This window comes from Hemiscyllium ocellatum, chromosome 10, assembly GCF_020745735.1.
Source record: "Hemiscyllium ocellatum isolate sHemOce1 chromosome 10, sHemOce1.pat.X.cur, whole genome shotgun sequence".
Classification (NCBI taxonomy): Eukaryota; Metazoa; Chordata; class Chondrichthyes; order Orectolobiformes; family Hemiscylliidae; genus Hemiscyllium; species Hemiscyllium ocellatum.
This window is the reverse complement of record NC_083410.1, coordinates 64,843,076-64,862,650: the sequence shown is the minus strand read 5'-3', so window position 1 is coordinate 64,862,650 and position 19,575 is coordinate 64,843,076. Positions and strand designations below refer to the sequence as shown.

Genomic DNA, 19,575 nt, shown 5'->3' with positions numbered 1-19,575 from the left:
TCTTTCTCTCTCGCTCTCTTTCTCTCTCGCTCTCGTTTTCTCTCGCTCTCGTTTTCTCTCGCTCTCGTTTTCTCTCTCTCGCTCTCGTTTTCTCTCGCTCTTCGTTTTCTCTCGCTCGCTCTCGCTCTCGTTTTCTCTCTCGCTCTCGCTTTCGTTTTCTCTCTCGTTCTCGTTATCTTGCTCTCGTTTTCTCTCGCTCTCGTTTTCGCTCTCGCTCTCGTTTTTTCTCTCTCGCTCGTTTTCTCTCGCTCTCGTTCTCATTTTCTCTTTCTCGCTCTCGTTTTCTCTCGCTCTCGTTTTCTCTCGCTCTCGTTATCATTCTTTCTCATTCTCTCTCGTTCGCTCTCGTTCTCTCTCGCTCTCATTTTCTCTCTCGCTCTTGTTTTCTTTCTCGCTCTCGTTTTCTCGTTCGCTCTCGCTCTCATTATCGTTCTCTCTCGTTCTCGTGCTCTCTCGTTCTTGCGCTCTCTCGTTCTCGCTCTCGTTTTCTGTCTCGCTCTCGTTTTCTGTCTCGCTCTCGTTTTCTGTCTCGCTCTCGTTTTCTGTCTCGCTCTCGCTCTCGTTTTCTCACTCTCGCTCTCGTTTTCTCTCTTGCTCTTGTTCTCGTTTTATCTTGCTCTCGTTTTTCTCGCTCTCTTTTTCGCTCTTGCTCTCGTTTTCTTATTCGCTCTTGTTATCGTTCTCTCTCGTTCTCGTGCTCTCTCGTTCTCGTGCTCTCTCGTTCTCGTGCTCTCTCGTTCTCGTGCTCTCTCGTTCTCGTTCGCTCTCGTTTTCTCTCTCGCTCTCGTTTTCTCTCTCGCTCTCGTTTTCTCTCGCTCTCGTTTTCTCTCTCACTCTCGTTCTCGTTCTCTCGCTCTCATTATCATTCTCTCGCTCTCGTTTTCTCTCTCGCTCTCGTTTTCTCATTCGCTCTCGCTCTCGTTATCGTCCGCTCTCGTTTTCTGTCTCGCTCTCGTTTTCTGTCTCGCTCTCGTTTTCTCTCTCTCGCTCTCGTTTTCTGTCTCGCTCTCGTTTTCTGTCTCGCTCTCGTTTTCTGTCTCGCTCTCGTTTTCTGTCTCGCTCTCGTTTTCTGTCTCGCTGTCGCTCTCGTTTTCTCTCTCGCTCTCGTTTTCTCATTCGCTCTCTCTCTCGTACTCGTGCTCTCTTGTTCTCGGTCTCGTTTTCTCTCTCTCGCTCTCGTTTTCTCTCGCTCTCGTTTTCTCTCTCTCGCTCTTCGTTTTCTCTCGCTCTCTTTCTCTCTCGCTCTCGTTTTCTCTCGCTCTTCGTTTTCTCTCGCTCGCTCTCGCTCTCGTTTTCTCTCTCGCTCTCGCTTTCGTTTTCTCTCTCGTTCTCGTTATCTTGCTCTCGTTTTCTCTCGCTCTCGTTTTCGCTCTCGCTCTCGTTTTTTCTCTCTCGCTCGTTTTCTCTCGCTCTCGTTCTCATTTTCTCTTTCTCGCTCTCGTTTTCTCTCGCTCTCGTTTTCTCTCGCTCTCGTTATCATTCTTTCTCATTCTCTCTCGTTCGCTCTCGTTCTCGTTCGCTCTCATTTTCTCTCTCGCTCTTGTTTTCTTTCTCGCTCTCGTTTTCTCGTTCGCTCTCGCTCTCATTATCGTTCTCTCTCGTTCTCGTGCTCTCTCGTTCTTGCGCTCTCTCGTTCTCGCTCTCGTTTTCTGTCTCGCTCTCGTTTTCTGTCTCGCTCTCGTTTTCTGTCTCGCTCTCGCTCTCGTTTTATCTTGCTCTCGTTTTTCTCGCTCTCGTTTTCGCTCTTGCTCTCGTTTTCTTATTCGCTCTTGTTATCGTGCTCTCTCGTTCTCGTGCTCTCTCGTTCTCGTGCTCTCTCGTTCTCGTGCTCTCTCGTTCTCGTGCTCTCTCGTTCTCGTGCTCTCTCGTTCTCGCTCTCGTTTTCTGTCTCGCTCTCGTTTTCTGTCTCGCTCTCGCTCTCGTTTTCTCACTCTCTCGCTCTCGTTTTCTCTCTTGCTCTTGTTCTCGTTTTATCTTGCTCTCGTTTTTCTCGCTCTCGTTTTCGCTCTTGCTCTCGTTTTCTTATTCGCTCTTGTTATCGTTCTCTCTCGTTCTCGTGCTCTCTCGTTCTCGTGCTCTCTCGTTCTCGCTCTCGTTTTCTCTCTCGCTGTCGCTCTCGTTTTCTCGCTCGCTGTCGCTCTCGTTTTCTCTCTCGCTCTCGTACTCGTGCTCTCTCGTTCTCGCTCGCTCTCGTTTTCTCTCTCGCTCTCGTTTTCTCTCTCGCTCTCGTTTTCTCTCGCTCTCGTTTTCTCTCTCACTCTCGTTCTCGTTCTCTCGCTCTCATTATCATTCTCTCGCTCTCGTTTTCTCTCTCGCTCTCGTTTTCTCATTCGCTCTCGTTATCGTCCGCTCTCGTTTTCTGTCTCGCTCTCGTTTTCTGTCTCGCTCTCGTTTTCTGTCTCGCTCTCGTTTTCTGTCTCGCTCTCGTTTTCTCTCTCTCGCTCTCGTTTTCTCATTCGCTCTCGTTTTCTGTCTCGCTCTCGTTTTCTGTCTCGCTCTCGTTTTCTGTCTCGCTCTCGTTTTCTGTCTCGCTGTCGCTCTCGTTTTCTCTCTCGCTCTCGTTTTCTCATTCGCTCTCTCTCTCGTACTCGTGCTCTCTTGTTCTCGGTCTCGTTTTCTCTCTCTCGCTCTCGTTTTCTCTCGCTCTCGTTTTCTCTCGCTCTTCGTTTTCTCTCGCTCTCTTTCTCTCTCGCTCTCGTTTTCTCTCGATCTCGTTTTCTCTCTCGCTCTTCGTTTTCTCTCTCGCTCTCGTTTTCTCTCTCGTTCTCGTTATCTCGGTCTCGTTTTCGCTCTCGTTTTCGCTCTCGCTCGTTTTTTTCTCTCTCTCGCTCGTTTTCTCTCGCTCTCGTTCTCATTTTCTCTTTTCTCGCTCTCGTTTTCTCTCGCTCTCGTTATCATTCTTTCTCGTGCTCTCTCGTTCTCGTGCTCTCTCGTTCTTGCGCTCTCTCGTTCTCGCTCTCGTTATCTCTCTCGCTCTCATTCTCGTTTTCTCTTTCTCGCTCTCGTTTTCTCTCTCGCTCTCTTTTTCTCGCTATCGTTTTTTTCTCGCTCTCGTTTTCTCTCGCTCTCGTTTTCTCTCGCTCTCGTTTTCTCTCGCTTTCGTTTTCTGTCTCGCTCTCGTTTCCTCTTGCTCTCGTTTCCTCTTGCTCTCGTTTTCTCTCGCTCTCGTTTTCTCTTGCTCTCGTTTTCTCTTGCTCTCGTTTTCTCTCGCTCTCGTTTTCTCTCTCTCGCTCTCGTTTTCTCTCTCTCTTCGTTTTCTCTCGCTCGCTCTCGCTCTCGTTTTCTCTCTCGCTCTCGTTTTCTCTCTCGCTCTCGTTTTCTCTCTCGCTCTCGTTTTCTCTCTCGCTCTCGTTTTCGCTCTCGCTCTCGTTTTCGCTCTCGCTTTCGTTTTCTCTCTCGTTCTCGTTTTCTCTCGCTCTCGTTTTCTCTCGCTCTCGTTCTCATTTTCTCTTTCTCGCTCTCGTTTTCTCTCGCTCTCGTTTTCTCTCGCTCTCGTTTTCTCTCGCTCTCGTTATCATTCTTTCTCATTCTCTCTCGTTCGCTCTCGTTCTCTCTCGCTCTTGTTTTCTTTCTCGCTCTCGTTTTCTCGTTCGCTCTCGCTCTCATTATCGTTCTCTCTCGTTCTCGTGCTCTCTCGTTCTTGCGCTCTCTCGTTCTCGCTCTCGTTATCTCTCGCTCTCGTTCTCGTTTTCTCTTTCTCGCTCTCGTTTTCTCTCTCGCTCTCGTTTTTTCTCGCTGTCGTTTTTTCTCGCTCTCGTTTTCTCTCGCTCTCGTTTTCTCTCTCGCTCTCGTTTTCTCATTCGCTCTCGCTCTCGTTATCGTCCTCTCTCGTTATCGTCCTCTCTCGTTTTCTGTCTCGCTCTCGTTTTCTGTCTCGCTCTCGTTTTCTCTCGCTCGCTCTCGTTTTCTGTCTCGCTCTCGTTTTCTCTCTCGCTCTCGTTTTCTCTCGCTCTCGTTTTCTCTCGCTTTCGTTTTCTGTCTCGCTCTCGTTTTCTCTTGCTCTCGTTTTCGCTCTCGCTCTCGCTCTCGTTTTCTCGCTCTCGTTTTCTCGCTCTCGCTCTCGTTTTCTCTCTCGCTCTCGTTTTCTCTCGCTCTTCGTTTTCTCTCGCTCTCTCTCGCTCTCGTTTTCGCTCTCGCTCTCGTTTTCGCTCTCGCTTTCGTTTTCTCTCTCATTCTCGTTATCTCGCTCTCGTTTTCTCTCGCTCTCGTTTTCGCTCTCGTTTTCGCTCTCGCTCTCGTTTTTTTCTCTCTCGCTCGTTTTCTCTCGCTCTCGTTCTCATTTTCTCTTTCTCGCTCTCGTTTTCTCTCGCTCTCGTTTTCTCTCGCTCTCGTTTTCTCTCGCTCTCGTTATCATTCTTTCTCATTCTCTCTCGTTCGCTCTCGTTATTGTTCGCTCTCATTTTCTCTCTCGCTCTTGTTTTCTCTCTCGCTCTTGTTTTCTCTCTCGCTCTCGTTTTCTCTCTCGCTCTCGTTTTCTCGTTCGCTCTCGCTCTCATTATCGTTCTCTCTCGTTCTCGTGCTCTCTCGTTCTTGCGTTCTCTCGTTCTCGCTCTCGTTATCTCTCTCGCTCTCGTTCTCGTTTTCTCTTTCTCGCTCTCGTTTTCTCTCTCGCTCTCGTTTTTTCTCGCTGTCGTTTTTTCTCGCTCTCGTTTTCTCTCTCTCGCTCTCGTTTTCTGTCTCGCTCTCGTTTTCTCTCTCGCTCTCGTTTTCTCTCTCGCTCTCGTTTTCTCTCTCTCTCGTTTTCTCTCTCGCTCTCGTTTTCTCATTCGCTCTCGCTCTCGTTATCGTCCTCTCTCGTTTTCTGTCTCGCTCTCGTTTTCTCTCGCTCTCGTTTTCTCTCGCTTTCGTTTTCGCTCTCGCTCTCGTTTTCTCTTGCTCTCGTTTTCGCTCTCGCTCTCGTTTTCTCGCTCTCGCTCTCGTTTTCTCTCTCGCTCTCGTTTTCTCTCGCTCTTCGTTTTCTCTCTCTCTCTCGCTCTCGTTTTCTCTCTCGCTCTCGTTTTCTCTCTCGCTCTCGTTTTCGCTCTCGCTTTCGTTTTCTCTCTCATTCTCGTTATCTCGCTCTCGTTTTCTCTCGCTCTCGTTTTCGCTCTCGTTTTCGCTCTCGCTCTCGTTTTTTTCTCTCTCGCTCGTTTTCTCTCGCTCTCGTTCTCATTTTCTCTTTCTCGCTCTCGTTTTCTCTCGCTCTCGTTTTGTCTCGCTCTCGTTATCATTCTTTCTCATTCTCTCGTTCGCTCTCGTTCTCGTTCGCTCTCATTTTCTCTCTCGCTCTTGTTTTCTCTCTCGCTCTTGTTTTCTCTCTCGCTCTCGTTTTCTCGTTCACTCTCGCTCTCATTATCGTTCTCTCTCGTTCTCGTGCTCTCTCGTTCTTGCGTTCTCTCGTTCTCGCTCTCGTTATCTCTCGCTCTCGTTATCTCTCGCTCTCGTTATCTCTCGCTCTCGTTATCTCTCGCTCTCGTTATCTCTCGCTCTCGTTTTCTCTCGCTCTCGTTTTCTCTCTCGCTCTCGTTTTCTCATTCGCTCTCGCTCTCGTTATCGTCCTCTCTCGTTTTCTGTCTCGCTCTCGTTTTCTGTCTCGCTGTCGCTCTCGTTTTCTCATTCGCTCTCTCTCTCTCGTTCTCGTGCTCTCTTGTTCTCGGTCTCGTTTTCTGTCTCGCTCTCGCTCTCGTTTTCTCTCTCGCTCTCGTTTTCTCTCGCTCTTCGTTTTCTCTCGCTCTCTTTCTCTCTCGCTCTCGTTTCCTCTCGCTCTCGTTTTCTCTCTCGCTCTCGTTTTCTCTCTCGCTCTCGTTTTCTCATTCGCTCTCGCTCTCGTTATCGTCCTCTCTCGTTTTCTGTCTCGCTCTCGTTTTCTGTCTTGCTCTCGTTTTCTGTCTCGCTGTCGCTCTCGTTTTCTCATTCGCTCTCTCTCTCTCGTTCTCGTGCTCTCTTGTTCTCGGTCTCGTTTTCTGTCTCGCTCACGCTCTCGTTTTCTCTCGCTCTCGTTTTCTCTCGCTCTTCGTTTTCTCTCGCTCTCTTTCTCTCTCGCTCTCTTTCTCTCGCTCTCGTTTTCTCTCGCTCTCGTTTTCTCTCGCTCTTCGTTTTCTCTCGCTCTTCGTTTTCTCTCGCTCTCTCTCTCGCTCTCGTTTTCTCTCTCGCTCTCGTTTTCTCATTCGCTCTCGCTCTCGTTATCGTCCTCTCTCGTTTTCTGTCTCGCTCTCGTTTTCTGTCTTGCTCTCGTTTTCTGTCTCGCTGTCGCTCTCGTTTTCTCATTCGCTCTCTCTCTCTCGTTCTCGTGCTCTCTTGTTCTCGGTCTCGTTTTCTGTCTCGCTCACGCTCTCGTTTTCTCTCGCTCTTCGTTTTCTCGCGCTCTCTTTCTCTCTCGCTCTCTTTCTCTCTCGCTCTCTTTCTCTCTCGCTCTCGTTTTCTCTCGCTCTTCGTTTTCTCTCGCTCTCTCTCTCGCTCTCGTTTTCTCTCGCTCTCGTTTTCTCTCTCGCTCTCGTTTTCTCTTTCTCCCTCTCGTTTTCACTCTCGCTCTCGTTTTCTCTCTCGCTCTCGTTTTCTCTCGCTCTCGTTTTCTCTCGCTCTCGTTTTCTCTCGCTCTCGTTTTCTCTCGCTCTCGTTTTCTCATTCGCTCTCGCTCTCGTTATCGTCCTCTCTCGTTTTCTGTCTCGCTCTCGTTTTCTCTCTCGCTCTCGTTTTCTCTCGCTCTCGTTTTCTTTCTCTCGCTCTCGTTTTCTTTCTCTCGCTCTCTTTCTCTCTCGCTCTCTTTCTCTCTCGCTCTCGTTTTCTCTCGCTCTCGTTTTCTCTCTCTCGCTCTCGTTTTCTCTCGCTCTTCGTTTTCTCTCGCTCGCTCTCGCTCTCGTTTTCTCTCTCGCTCTCGCTTTCGTTTTCTCTCTCGTTCTCGTTATCTTGCTCTCGTTTTCTCTCGCTCTCGTTTTCGCTCTCGCTCTCGTTTTTTCTCTCTCGCTCGTTTTCTCTCGCTCTCGTTCTCATTTTCTCTTTCTCGCTCTCGTTTTCTCTCGCTCTCGTTTTCTCTCGCTCTCGTTATCATTCTTTCTCATTCTCTCTCGTTCGCTCTCGTTCTCGTTCGCTCTCATTTTCTCTCTCGCTCTTGTTTTCTTTCTCGCTCTCGTTTTCTCGTTCGCTCTCGCTCTCATTATCGTTCTCTCTCGTTCTCGTGCTCTCTCGTTCTTGCGCTCTCTCGTTCTCGCTCTCGTTTTCTGTCTCGCTCTCGTTTTCTGTCTCGCTCTCGTTTTCTGTCTCGCTCTCGCTCTCGTTTTATCTTGCTCTCGTTTTTCTCGCTCTCGTTTTCGCTCTTGCTCTCGTTTTCTTATTCGCTCTTGTTATCGTGCTCTCTCGTTCTCGTGCTCTCTCGTTCTCGTGCTCTCTCGTTCTCGTGCTCTCTCGTTCTCGTGCTCTCTCGTTCTCGTGCTCTCTCGTTCTCGTGCTCTCTCGTTCTCGCTCTCGTTTTCTGTCTCGCTCTCGTTTTCTGTCTCGCTCTCGCTCTCGTTTTCTCACTCTCTCGCTCTCGTTTTCTCTCTTGCTCTTGTTCTCGTTTTATCTTGCTCTCGTTTTTCTCGCTCTCGTTTTCGCTCTTGCTCTCGTTTTCTTATTCGCTCTTGTTATCGTTCTCTCTCGTTCTCGTGCTCTCTCGTTCTCGTGCTCTCTCGTTCTCGCTCTCGTTTTCTCTCTCGCTGTCGCTCTCGTTTTCTCGCTCGCTGTCGCTCTCGTTTTCTCTCTCGCTCTCGTACTCGTGCTCTCTCGTTCTCGCTCGCTCTCGTTTTCTCTCTCGCTCTCGTTTTCTCTCTCGCTCTCGTTTTCTCTCGCTCTCGTTTTCTCTCTCACTCTCGTTCTCGTTCTCTCGCTCTCATTATCATTCTCTCGCTCTCGTTTTCTCTCTCGCTCTCGTTTTCTCATTCGCTCTCGTTATCGTCCGCTCTCGTTTTCTGTCTCGCTCTCGTTTTCTGTCTCGCTCTCGTTTTCTGTCTCGCTCTCGTTTTCTCTCTCTCGCTCTCGTTTTCTCATTCGCTCTCGTTTTCTGTCTCGCTCTCGTTTTCTGTCTCGCTCTCGTTTTCTGTCTCGCTCTCGTTTTCTGTCTCGCTCTCGTTTTCTGTCTCGCTCTCGTTTTCTGTCTCGCTGTCGCTCTCGTTTTCTCTCTCGCTCTCGTTTTCTCATTCGCTCTCTCTCTCGTACTCGTGCTCTCTTGTTCTCGGTCTCGTTTTCTCTCTCTCGCTCTCGTTTTCTCTCGCTCTCGTTTTCTCTCGCTCTCGTTTTCTCTCGCTCTTCGTTTTCTCTCGCTCTCTTTCTCTCTCGCTCTCGTTTTCTCTCGATCTCGTTTTCTCTCTCGCTCTTCGTTTTCTCTCTCGCTCTCGTTTTCTCTCTCGTTCTCGTTATCTCGGTCTCGTTTTCGCTCTCGTTTTCGCTCTCGCTCGTTTTTTCTCTCTCTCGCTCGTTTTCTCTCGCTCTCGTTCTCATTTTCTCTTTTCTCGCTCTCGTTTTCTCTCGCTCTCGTTATCATTCTTTCTCGTGCTCTCTCGTTCTCGTGCTCTCTCGTTCTTGCGCTCTCTCGTTCTCGCTCTCGTTATCTCTCTCGCTCTCATTCTCGTTTTCTCTTTCTCGCTCTCGTTTTCTCTCTCGCTCTCTTTTTCTCGCTATCGTTTTTTTCTCGCTCTCGTTTTCTCTCGCTCTCGTTTTCTCTCGCTCTCGTTTTCTCTCGCTTTCGTTTTCTGTCTCGCTCTCGTTTCCTCTTGCTCTCGTTTCCTCTTGCTCTCGTTTTCTCTCGCTCTCGTTTTCTCTTGCTCTCGTTTTCTCTTGCTCTCGTTTTCTCTTGCTCTCGTTTTCTCTCGCTCTCGTTTTCTCTCTCTCGCTCTCGTTTTCTCTCTCTCTTCGTTTTCTCTCGCTCGCTCTCGCTCTCGTTTTCTCTCTCGCTCTCGTTTTCTCTCTCGCTCTCGTTTTCTCTCTCGCTCTCGTTTTCGCTCTCGCTCTCGTTTTCGCTCTCGCTTTCGTTTTCTCTCTCGTTCTCGTTTTCTCTCGCTCTCGTTTTCTCTCGCTCTCGTTCTCATTTTCTCTTTCTCGCTCTCGTTTTCTCTCGCTCTCGTTTTCTCTCGCTCTCGTTTTCTCTCGCTCTCGTTATCATTCTTTCTCATTCTCTCTCGTTCGCTCTCGTTCTCTCTCGCTCTTGTTTTCTTTCTCGCTCTCGTTTTCTCGTTCGCTCTCGCTCTCATTATCGTTCTCTCTCGTTCTCGTGCTCTCTCGTTCTTGCGCTCTCTCGTTCTCGCTCTCGTTATCTCTCGCTCTCGTTCTCGTTTTCTCTTTCTCGCTCTCGTTTTCTCTCTCGCTCTCGTTTTTTCTCGCTGTCGTTTTTTCTCGCTCTCGTTTTCTCTCGCTCTCGTTTTCTCTCTCGCTCTCGTTTTCTCATTCGCTCTCGCTCTCGTTATCGTCCTCTCTCGTTATCGTCCTCTCTCGTTTTCTGTCTCGCTCTCGTTTTCTGTCTCGCTCTCGTTTTCTCTCGCTCGCTCTCGTTTTCTGTCTCGCTCTCGTTTTCTCTCTCGCTCTCGTTTTCTCTCGCTCTCGTTTTCTCTCGCTTTCGTTTTCTGTCTCGCTCTCGTTTTCTCTTGCTCTCGTTTTCGCTCTCGCTCTCGCTCTCGTTTTCTCGCTCTCGTTTTCTCGCTCTCGCTCTCGTTTTCTCTCTCGCTCTCGTTTTCTCTCGCTCTTCGTTTTCTCTCGCTCTCTCTCGCTCTCGTTTTCGCTCTCGCTCTCGTTTTCGCTCTCGCTTTCGTTTTCTCTCTCATTCTCGTTATCTCGCTCTCGTTTTCTCTCGCTCTCGTTTTCGCTCTCGTTTTCGCTCTCGCTCTCGTTTTTTTCTCTCTCGCTCGTTTTCTCTCGCTCTCGTTCTCATTTTCTCTTTCTCGCTCTCGTTTTCTCTCGCTCTCGTTTTCTCTCGCTCTCGTTTTCTCTCGCTCTCGTTATCATTCTTTCTCATTCTCTCTCGTTCGCTCTCGTTATTGTTCGCTCTCATTTTCTCTCTCGCTCTTGTTTTCTCTCTCGCTCTTGTTTTCTCTCTCGCTCTTGTTTTCTCTCTCGCTCTCGTTTTCTCTCTCGCTCTCGTTTTCTCGTTCGCTCTCGCTCTCATTATCGTTCTCTCTCGTTCTCGTGCTCTCTCGTTCTTGCGTTCTCTCGTTCTCGCTCTCGTTATCTCTCTCGCTCTCGTTCTCGTTTTCTCTTTCTCGCTCTCGTTTTCTCTCTCGCTCTCGTTTTTTCTCGCTGTCGTTTTTTCTCGCTCTCGTTTTCTCTCTCTCGCTCTCGTTTTCTGTCTCGCTCTCGTTTTCTCTCTCGCTCTCGTTTTCTCTCTCGCTCTCGTTTTCTCTCTCTCTCGTTTTCTCTCTCGCTCTCGTTTTCTCATTCGCTCTCGCTCTCGTTATCGTCCTCTCTCGTTTTCTGTCTCGCTCTCGTTTTCTCTCGCTCTCGTTTTCTCTCGCTTTCGTTTTCGCTCTCGCTCTCGTTTTCTCTTGCTCTCGTTTTCGCTCTCGCTCTCGTTTTCTCGCTCTCGCTCTCGTTTTCTCGCTCTCGCTCTCGTTTTCTCTCTCGCTCTCGTTTTCTCTCGCTCTTCGTTTTCTCTCTCTCTCTCTCGCTCTCGTTTTCTCTCTCGCTCTCGTTTTCTCTCTCGCTCTCGTTTTCGCTCTCGCTTTCGTTTTCTCTCTCATTCTCGTTATCTCGCTCTCGTTTTCTCTCGCTCTCGTTTTCGCTCTCGTTTTCGCTCTCGCTCTCGTTTTTTTCTCTCTCGCTCGTTTTCTCTCGCTCTCGTTCTCATTTTCTCTTTCTCGCTCTCGTTTTCTCTCGCTCTCGTTTTGTCTCGCTCTCGTTATCATTCTTTCTCATTCTCTCTCGTTCGCTCTCGTTCTCGTTCGCTCTCATTTTCTCTCTCGCTCTTGTTTTCTCTCTCGCTCTCGTTTTCTCGTTCACTCTCGCTCTCATTATCGTTCTCTCTCGTTCTCGTGCTCTCTCGTTCTTGCGTTCTCTCGTTCTCGCTCTCGTTATCTCTCGCTCTCGTTATCTCTCGCTCTCGTTATCTCTCGCTCTCGTTATCTCTCGCTCTCGTTTTCTCTCGCTCTCGTTTTCTCTCTCGCTCTCGTTTTCTCATTCGCTCTCGCTCTCGTTATCGTCCTCTCTCGTTTTCTGTCTCGCTCTCGTTTTCTGTCTCGCTGTCGCTCTCGTTTTCTCATTCGCTCTCTCTCTCTCGTTCTCGTGCTCTCTTGTTCTCGGTCTCGTTTTCTGTCTCGCTCTCGCTCTCGTTTTCTCTCTCGCTCTCGTTTTCTCTCGCTCTTCGTTTTCTCTCGCTCTCTTTCTCTCTCGCTCTCGTTTCCTCTCGCTCTCGTTTTCTCTCTCGCTCTCGTTTTCTCTCTCGCTCTCGTTTTCTCATTCGCTCTCGCTCTCGTTATCGTCCTCTCTCGTTTTCTGTCTCGCTCTCGTTTTCTGTCTTGCTCTCGTTTTCTGTCTCGCTGTCGCTCTCGTTTTCTCATTCGCTCTCTCTCTCTCGTTCTCGTGCTCTCTTGTTCTCGGTCTCGTTTTCTGTCTCGCTCACGCTCTCGTTTTCTCTCGCTCTCGTTTTCTCTCGCTCTTCGTTTTCTCTCGCTCTCTTTCTCTCTCGCTCTCTTTCTCTCGCTCTCGTTTTCTCTCGCTCTCGTTTTCTCTCGCTCTTCGTTTTCTCTCGCTCTCTCTCTCGCTCTCGTTTTCTCTCTCGCTCTCGTTTTCTCATTCGCTCTCGCTCTCGTTATCGTCCTCTCTCGTTTTCTGTCTCGCTCTCGTTTTCTGTCTTGCTCTCGTTTTCTGTCTCGCTGTCGCTCTCGTTTTCTCATTCGCTCTCTCTCTCTCGTTCTCGTGCTCTCTTGTTCTCGGTCTCGTTTTCTGTCTCGCTCACGCTCTCGTTTTCTCTCGCTCTCGTTTTCTCTCGCTCTTCGTTTTCTCTCGCTCTCTTTCTCTCTCGCTCTCTTTCTCTCGCTCTCGTTTTCTCTCGCTCTCGTTTTCTCTCGCTCTCGTTTTCTCTCGCTCTTCGTTTTCTCTCGCTCTCTCTCTCGCTCTCGTTTTCTCTCTCGCTCTCGTTTTCTCTCTCGCTCTCGTTTTCTCATTCGCTCTCGCTCTCGTTATCGTCCTCTCTCGTTTTCTGTCTCGCTCTCGTTTTCTGTCTTGCTCTCGTTTTCTGTCTCGCTGTCGCTCTCGTTTTCTCATTCGCTCTCTCTCTCTCGTTCTCGTGCTCTCTTGTTCTCGGTCTCGTTTTCTGTCTCGCTCACGCTCTCGTTTTCTCTCGCTCTTCGTTTTCTCGCGCTCTCTTTCTCTCTCGCTCTCTTTCTCTCTCGCTCTCGTTTTCTCTCGCTCTCGTTTTCTCTCGCTCTCGTTTTCTCTCGCTCTTCGTTTTCTCTCGCTCTCTCTCTCGCTCTCGTTTTCTCTCGCTCTCGTTTTCTCTCTCGCTCTCGTTTTCTCTTTCTCCCTCTCGTTTTCACTCTCGCTCTCGTTTTCTCTCTCGCTCTCGTTTTCTCTCGCTCTCGTTTTCTCTCGCTCTCGTTTTCTCTCGCTCTCGTTTTCTCATTCGCTCTCGCTCTCGTTATCGTCCTCTCTCGTTTTCTGTCTCGCTCTCGTTTTCTGTCTTGCTCTCGTTTTCTGTCTCACTGTCGTTTTCTGTCTCGCTGTCGCTCTCGTTTTCTCATTCGCTCTCTCTCTCTCGTTCTCGTGCTCTCTTGTTCTAGGTCTCGTTTTCTGTCTCGCTCTCGCTCTCGTTTTCTCTCTCGCTCTCGTTTTCTCTCGCTCTTCGTTTTCTCTCGCTCTCTTTCTCTCTCGCTCTCTTTCTCTCTCGCTCTCTTTCTCTCTCGCTCTCTTTCTCTCTCGCTCTCGTTTTCTCTCGCTCTCGTTTTCTCTCGCTCTCGTTTTCTCTCGCTCTTCGTTTTCTCTCGCTCTCTCTCTCGCTCTCGTTTCCTCTCTCGCTCTCGTTTTCGCTCTCGCTCTCGTTTTCGCTCTCGCTCTCGTTTTCGCTCTCTCGCTCTTCATTTTCTCTCTCTCTCTTTCTCTCTCGCTCTCTTTCTCTCTCGCTCTCTTTCTCTCTCGCTCTCTTTCTCTCTCGCTCTCTTTCTCTCTCGCTCTCTTTCTCTCTCGCTCTCTTTCTCTCTCGCTCTCGTTTTCTCTCGCTCTTCGTTTTCTCTCGCTCTCTCTCTCGCTCTCGTTTTCTCTCTCGTTCTCGTTTTCTCTCTCGCTCTCGTTTTCTGTCTCGCTCTCGTTATCATTCTTTTTCGTTCTCTCTCGTTTGCTCTCGTTTTCTCTCTCGCTCTCGTTTTCTCTCTCGCTCTCGTTATCATTCTTTTTCATTCTCTCTCGTTTGCTCTCGTTTTCGCTCTCGCTCTCGTTTTCGCTCTCGCTCTCGTTATCGTTCTCTCTCGTTCTCGTGCTCTCTCGTTTTTGCTCTCGTTTTCTGTCTCGCTCTCGTTATCTCTCTCGCTCTCATTCTCATTTTCTCTTTCTCGCTCTCGTTTTCTCTCGCTCTCGTTTTCTCTCGCTGTCGTTTTCTCTCTCGCTCTCGCTTTCTCTCTCGCTCTCGCTTTCTCTCTCACTCTCGCTTTCTCCCTCGCTCTCGTTTTCTCCCTCGCTCTCGTTTTCTCCCTCGCTCTCGTTTTCTCCCTCGCTGTCGTTTTCTCTCTCTTGCTCTAGTTTACTCTCGCTCTCGTTTTCTCTTTCTCCCTCTCGTTTTCTCTTTCTCCCTCTCGTTCTCTTTCTCTCGCTCTCGTTCTCTTTCTCTCGCTCTCGTTTTCTCTCGCTCTCGTTTTCTCTCGCTCTCGTTTTCTCTCGCTCTCGTTTTCTCTCTCGCTCTCACTCTCGTTTTCTCTCTCACTCTCGTTTTCTCTCGCTCATTTTCTCTCGCTCGCTTTCGTTTTCTCTCTCGCTCTCGTTTTCTCTCTCGATCTTCGTTTTCTCTCGCTCTCGCTTTCTCCCTCGCTCTCGCTTTCTCCCTCGCTCTCGCTTTCTCCCTCGCTCTCGCTTTCTCCCTCGCTCTCGCTTTCTCCCTCGCTCTCGTTTTCTCCCTCGCTCTCGTTTTCTCCCTCGCTGTCGTTTTCTCTCTCTTGCTCTAGTTTACTCTCGCTCTCGTTTTCTCTTTCTCCCTCTCGTTTTCTCTCTCGCTCTCGTTCTCTTTCTCTCGCTCTCGTTTTCTCTCGCTCTCGTTTTCTCTCGCTCTCGTTTTCTCTCTCGCTCTCGCTCTCGTTTTCTCTCTCACTCTCGTTTTCTCTCGCTCGTTTTCTCTCGCTCGCTTTCGTTTTCTCTCTCGCTCTCGTTTTCTCTCTCGATCTTCGTTTTCTCTCGCTCTCGCTTTCTCCCTCGCTCTCGCTTTCTCCCTCGCTCTCGCTTTCTCCCTCGCTCTCGCTTTCTCCCTCGCTCTCGCTTTCTCTCTCGCTCTCGTTTTCTGTCTCGCTCTCGTTTTCTCTCGCTCTCGTTTTCTTTTGCTCTCGTTTACTCTCACTCGTTCTCTCTCGCTCTCGTTTTCTCGTTCGCTCTCGCTCTCGTTATCGTTCTCTCTCATTCTCGTGCTCTCTCGTTCTCTTGCTCTTGTTTTCTCTCTCGCTCTCGTTTTCTCTGTCTCGCTCTTGTTTTCTCTCTCGCTCTTCGTTTTCTCTCGCTCTCGTTTTCTCTCTCGCTCTCACTCTCGTTATCGTTCTCTCTCATTCTCGTGCTCTCTCGTTCTCTTGCTCTCGTTTTCTCTCTCGCTCTTCGTTTTCTCTCGCTCTCGTTTTCTCTCTCGCTCTCACTCTCGTTATCGTTCTCTCTCGTTCTCGTGCTCTCTCATTCTCGCTCTCGTTTTCTGTCTCGCTCTCGTTTTCTGTCTCGCTGTCGCTCTCGTTTTCTCTCTCGCTCTAGTTTTCTCATTCGCTCTCGCTCTCGTTCTCGTGCTCTCTCGTTCTCGCTCTCGTTTTCTGTCTCGCTCTCGTTTTCTGTCTCGCTCTCGTTTTCTGTCTCGCTCTCGTTATCATTCTTTTTTGTTCTCTCTCGTTCGCTCTCGTTTTCTCTCTCGCTCTCGTTTTCTCTCTCGCTCTCGTTTTCTCTCTCGCTCTCGTTTTCTCATTCGCTCTCGCTCTCGTTATCGTTCTCTCTCGTTCTCGTGCTCTCTCATTCTCGCTCTCGTTTTCTGTCTCGCTCTCGTTTTCTGTCTCGCTGTCGCTCTCGTTTTCTCTCTCGCTCTCGTTTTCTCATTCGCTCTCGCTCTCGTTATCGTGCTCTCTCGTTCTCGTGCTCTCTTGTTCTCGCTCTCGTTTTCTGTCTCGCTCTCGTTATCATTCTTTTTCGTTCTCTCTCGTTTGCTCTCGTTTTCTCTCTCGCTCTCGTTTTCTCTCTCGCTCTCGTTATCATTCTTTTTCATTCTCTCTCGTTTGCTCTCGTTTTCGCTCTCGCTCTCGTTTTCGCTCTCGCTCTCGTTTTCGCTCTCGCTCTCGTTATCGATCTCTCTCGTTCTCGTGCTCTCTCGTTTTCTGTCTCGCTCTCGTTATCTCTCTCGCTCTCATTCTCATTTTCTTTTTCTCGCTCTCGTTTTCTCTCGCTGTCGTTTTCTCTCTCGCTGTCGTTTTCTCTCTCGCTCTCGTTTTCTCTCTCGCTCTCGCTTTCTCTCTCGCTCTCGCTTTCTCTCTCGCTCTCGTTTTCTCCCTCGCTCTCGTTTTCTCCCTCGCTCTCGTTTTCTCTCTCTTGCTCTAGTTTACTCTCGCTCTCGTTTTCTCTTTCTCCCTCTCGTTTTCTCTCTCGCTCTCGTTCTCTTTCTCTCGCTCTCGTTTTCTCTCGCTCTCGTTTTCTCTCGCTCTCGTTTTCTCTCGCTCTCGTTTTCTCTCTCGCTCTCGCTCTCGTTTTCTCTCTCACTCTCGTTTTCTCTCGCTCGTTTTCTCTCGCTCGCTTTCGTTTTCTCTCTCGCTCTCGTTTTCTCTCTCGATCTTCGTTTTCTCTCGCTCTCGCTTTCTCCCTCGCTCTCGCTTTCTCCCTCGCTCTCGCTTTCTCCCTCGCTCTCGTTTTCTCTCTCTTGCTCTAGTTTACTCTCGCTCTCGTTTTCTCTTTCTCCCTCTCGTTTTCTCTCTCGCTCTCGTTCTCTTTCTCTCGCTCTCGTTTTCTCTCGCTCTCGTTTTCTCTCTCGCTCTCGCTCTCGTTTTCTCTCTCACTCTCGTTTTCTCTCGCTCGTTTTCTCTCGCTCGCTCTCGTTTTCTCTCTCGCTCTCGTTTTCTCTCTCGCTCTCGTTTTCTCTCTCGATCTTCGTTTTCTCTCGTTCTCGTTTTCTCTCTCGCTCTCGCTCTCGTTATCGTTCTCTCGTTTTCTGTCTCGCTCTCGTTTTCTGTCTCGCTGTTGCTTTCATTTTCTCATTCGCTCTCGTTCTCGAGCTCTCTTGTTCTCGGTCTCGTTTTCTGTCTCGCTCTCGATTTCGTTTTCTCTCTCCCGCTCTCGTTTTCTCTCTCTCGCTCTCGTTTTCTCTCGCTCTCGTTTTCTTGCTCTCGCTCTTCGTTTTCTCTCGCTCTCTTTCTCTCTCGCTCTCTTTCTCTCTCGCTCTCATTTTCTCTCGCTCGCGTTTTCTCGCTCTTCATTTTCTCTCGCTCTCGTTTTTTCTCTCGTTCTCTCGCTCTCGTTCTCTCGCTCTCGTTTTATCTCCCTCTCGTTTTCTCTCTCGCTCCTGTTTTCTCTCTCGCTCTCGTTTTCTCTCTCGTTCTCGTTATCTCGCTCTCGTTTTCGCTCTCGCTCTCGTTTTCTCTCTCCTCGTTCTCGCTCTCGTTATCGTTCTTTCTCGTTTTCTCGTTATCGTTCTTGTTCTCTCTCGTTTTCTCTTTCTCGCTCTCGTTATCGTTCTCTGTCGTTCTCATTTTCTTTCTCTCTCTCTCTTTCTCATTTTCTTTCTCTCGTTCTCTCTCTCGTTCTCTCTGTCTCGTTCTCGTTCTCTCTCTCATTCTCGTTCTCTCTCTCGTTCTTGTTTTTTTCTCTCTCTCCCGCTCTCGTTCTCTCTCTCTCTCGCTCTCGTTCTCTCGCGTTTTCTTTCCCGTTTTCTCTCTCCCGTTTTCTCTCTCGCTCTCGTTATCGTTCTTTCTCGTTCTCTCTCTCTCGTTCGCTCTCGTTCTCACTCTTGTTTTCTCTCTCGTTTTCTCTCTCCTTTCTTTCCCGTTTTCTCTCTCCTGTTTTCTCTCTCGCTCTCATTTTCTCTCGTTCTCGTTCTCTCTCGTTCTCGTTCTCTCTCGTTCTCTTTCTCGTTCTCTCTCTCGTTCACTCTCGTTCGCTCTCGTTCTCACTTGTTTTCTCTCTCGTTTTTTCTCTCGTTCTTTCTTTCTCGTTTTCTCACTCGTTTTCTCTCTCGCTCTCGTTCTCTCTCTCTCGTTCTCTCTGTCTCTCTCGTGCACTCTCATTCTCGCGTTCTCGTTCTCGTTCTCTCTCGCTCGTTCTCTCACGTTCTCGTTTTCTCTCTCTCGTTCTCTCTCTTGTTCGCGTTCTCGCTCGATCTTTCGTTCGCTCTCTCGCGCTCGCTCTCCCTCTCGGTCTTGTTTTCTCTCGTTCTCGTTTTCTCTCGTTCTTTCTCTCTTTTTCGTTCTCTCTCTCTCGTTTTTGTTCTTTCTCGTTCTCGCGTGCTCTCGTTCTTGCGCCCTCTCGTGCTCTCTCTCTCTCGCTCGCTCTCTCTCGTTCGCGCTCTCGCGCTCTCTCTCGTTCGCGCTCTCTTTCTCGTTCTCTCTCTCATATTTGTTCTTCCCCCCTCTCGTTCGTTCTCTCGCGCGCTCTCTCTCTCTCCTGCTCTGACCTCACCAATGTGTTTCATTTGTCTGTACCCTTCTCTTTTTAAAACTCTCTCTCGCTCTCGTTCTCGTTCTCTCTCGTTTTCTCTCTCTCTCGTTCTCTCGTTCGCGCTCTCGCTCTCATTCTCTTCTCGATCTCTCTCGCTCATTCTCTCGTTCCCTCTCTCACTCTCGTTCTCGTTTGCTCTCTCTCGTTTGCTCTCTCGTTCGCGCTCTCTCTCGTTTGTTCTCTTGTTCGCGCTCTCTCTCGTTTTCTCTCGCTCCCGCGCTCTCTCGTTCGCTCTCGCTCTCGTTTTCCCTCTCTTGCTCGTTCTCTCACTCTCGTTCTCATTTTCTCTCTCTCATTTTCTCTCTCTCATTTTCTCTCTCTCCGTTTCTCTCGTTCTCTCCCTCTCGTTTTCTCTCTCTCGCTTTCGTTCTGTCTCTCTCTCGTTCTCGTTTTTTCTCTCGTTTTTCTCGCGTTTTTCTCTCTCGCGTTTTGTCTCTCGTTTTCTCTCGCTCTCGTTTTCTCTCGCTCTCGCTCTCGTTCTCTCTCGCTCTCGTTCTCATTTTCTCTCTCTCGCTTTTGTTCTCTCTCTCGTTCTCGTTTTCTCTCTCTCGTTTTCTCTCTCTCGTTTTCTCTCTCTCGTTTTCTCTCTCTCTCTCGTTTTCTCTGTCACGTTTTCTCTGTCACGTTTTCTCTGTCACGTTTTCTCTGTCACGTTTTCTCTGTCACGTTTTCTCTGTCACGTTTTCTCTGTCACGTTTTCTCTGTCACGTTCTCTTTGTCTGTCTCGTTCTCGTTCTCGCGCTCACGCTCGCGCTCTCGCTCGCGTTCTCGCTCTCGTTCTTTCTCGTTATCATTCTCGTTTTCTCTCTCTCGCTCATTCTCGTTCTCTCTCGTTCACGTTCTCTCTCGTTTTCTCTCTCTCGTTTTCTCTCACTCGTTCTCTCGTGTTCTCTCGTTCGCGCTCTCGCTCTCATTCTCTTTCTTGATCTCGCTCGCTCATTCTCTCTTGTTCCCTCTCTCGCTCTCGTTCTCGTTTGCTCTCTCTCGTTTGCTCTCTCTCGTTTGCTCTCTCGTTCGCGCTCTCTCTCGTTTGCTCTCTCGTTCGCGCTCTCTCTCGTTTGCTCTCTCGTTCGCGCTCTCTCTCGTTTGTTCTCTCGTTCGCGCGCTCTCTCGTTTTCTCTCGCTCCCGCGCTCTCTCGTTTTGTCTCGTTCTCGAGCTCTCGCTCTCGTTCGCTCTCATTCTCGTTTTCTCTCTCTTGCTCGTTCTCTCACTCTCGTTCTCATTTTCTCTCTTTCGTTTTCTCTCTCTTGTTTTCTCTCTCTCGTTTCTCTCGCTCTCGTTTTCTCTCTCTCGCTTTCGTTCTGTCTCTCTCTCTCGTTCTCGTTTTGTCTCTCATTTTCTCTCTTGCGTTTTGTCTCTCTCGTTTTCTCTCTCTCTCTCTCTCGTTCTCTCTCGCTCTCGTTCTCGTTTTCTCTCTTTCGCTTTTGTTCTCTCTCTCATTCTCGTTTACTCTCTCTCTCGTTTTCTCTCTCTCTCGTTTTCTCTCTCTCTCGTTTTCTCTCTCTCTCGTTTTCTCTCTCTCTCGTTTTCTCTGTCACGTTCTCTCTGTCTCTCTCGTGTTCTCTCGTTCTCGCTCTCGCTCGCGTTCTCGCTCTCGCTCGCTCTCGTTATCATTCTCGTTTTCTCTCTCTCGCTCTCGTTTTCTCTCTGTCGTTTTCTCTCTCTCTCGTTTGTTCTCTCGTTTTTTTCTCTCTCGTTTTCTCTCACTCGTACTCTCGTGTTCTCTCGTTCGCACTCTCGCTCTCATTCTCTTTCTCGATCTCTCTTGCTCA

At 49.2% G+C, this 19,575-nt stretch overlaps 1 protein-coding gene and 1 pseudogene across 5 annotated transcripts in view; one reads left to right on the top strand and one right to left on the bottom strand.

Moving 5' to 3' along the window:
- usp34 (ubiquitin specific peptidase 34) overlaps positions 1-19,575 on the top strand; it is a 472,579-nt gene that overhangs the window by 242,895 nt on the left and 210,109 nt on the right. The gene's annotated exons all lie outside the window — the stretch shown is intronic.
- LOC132819258 (RNA-binding protein 25-like) lies at positions 14,821-18,596 on the bottom strand (annotated as a pseudogene).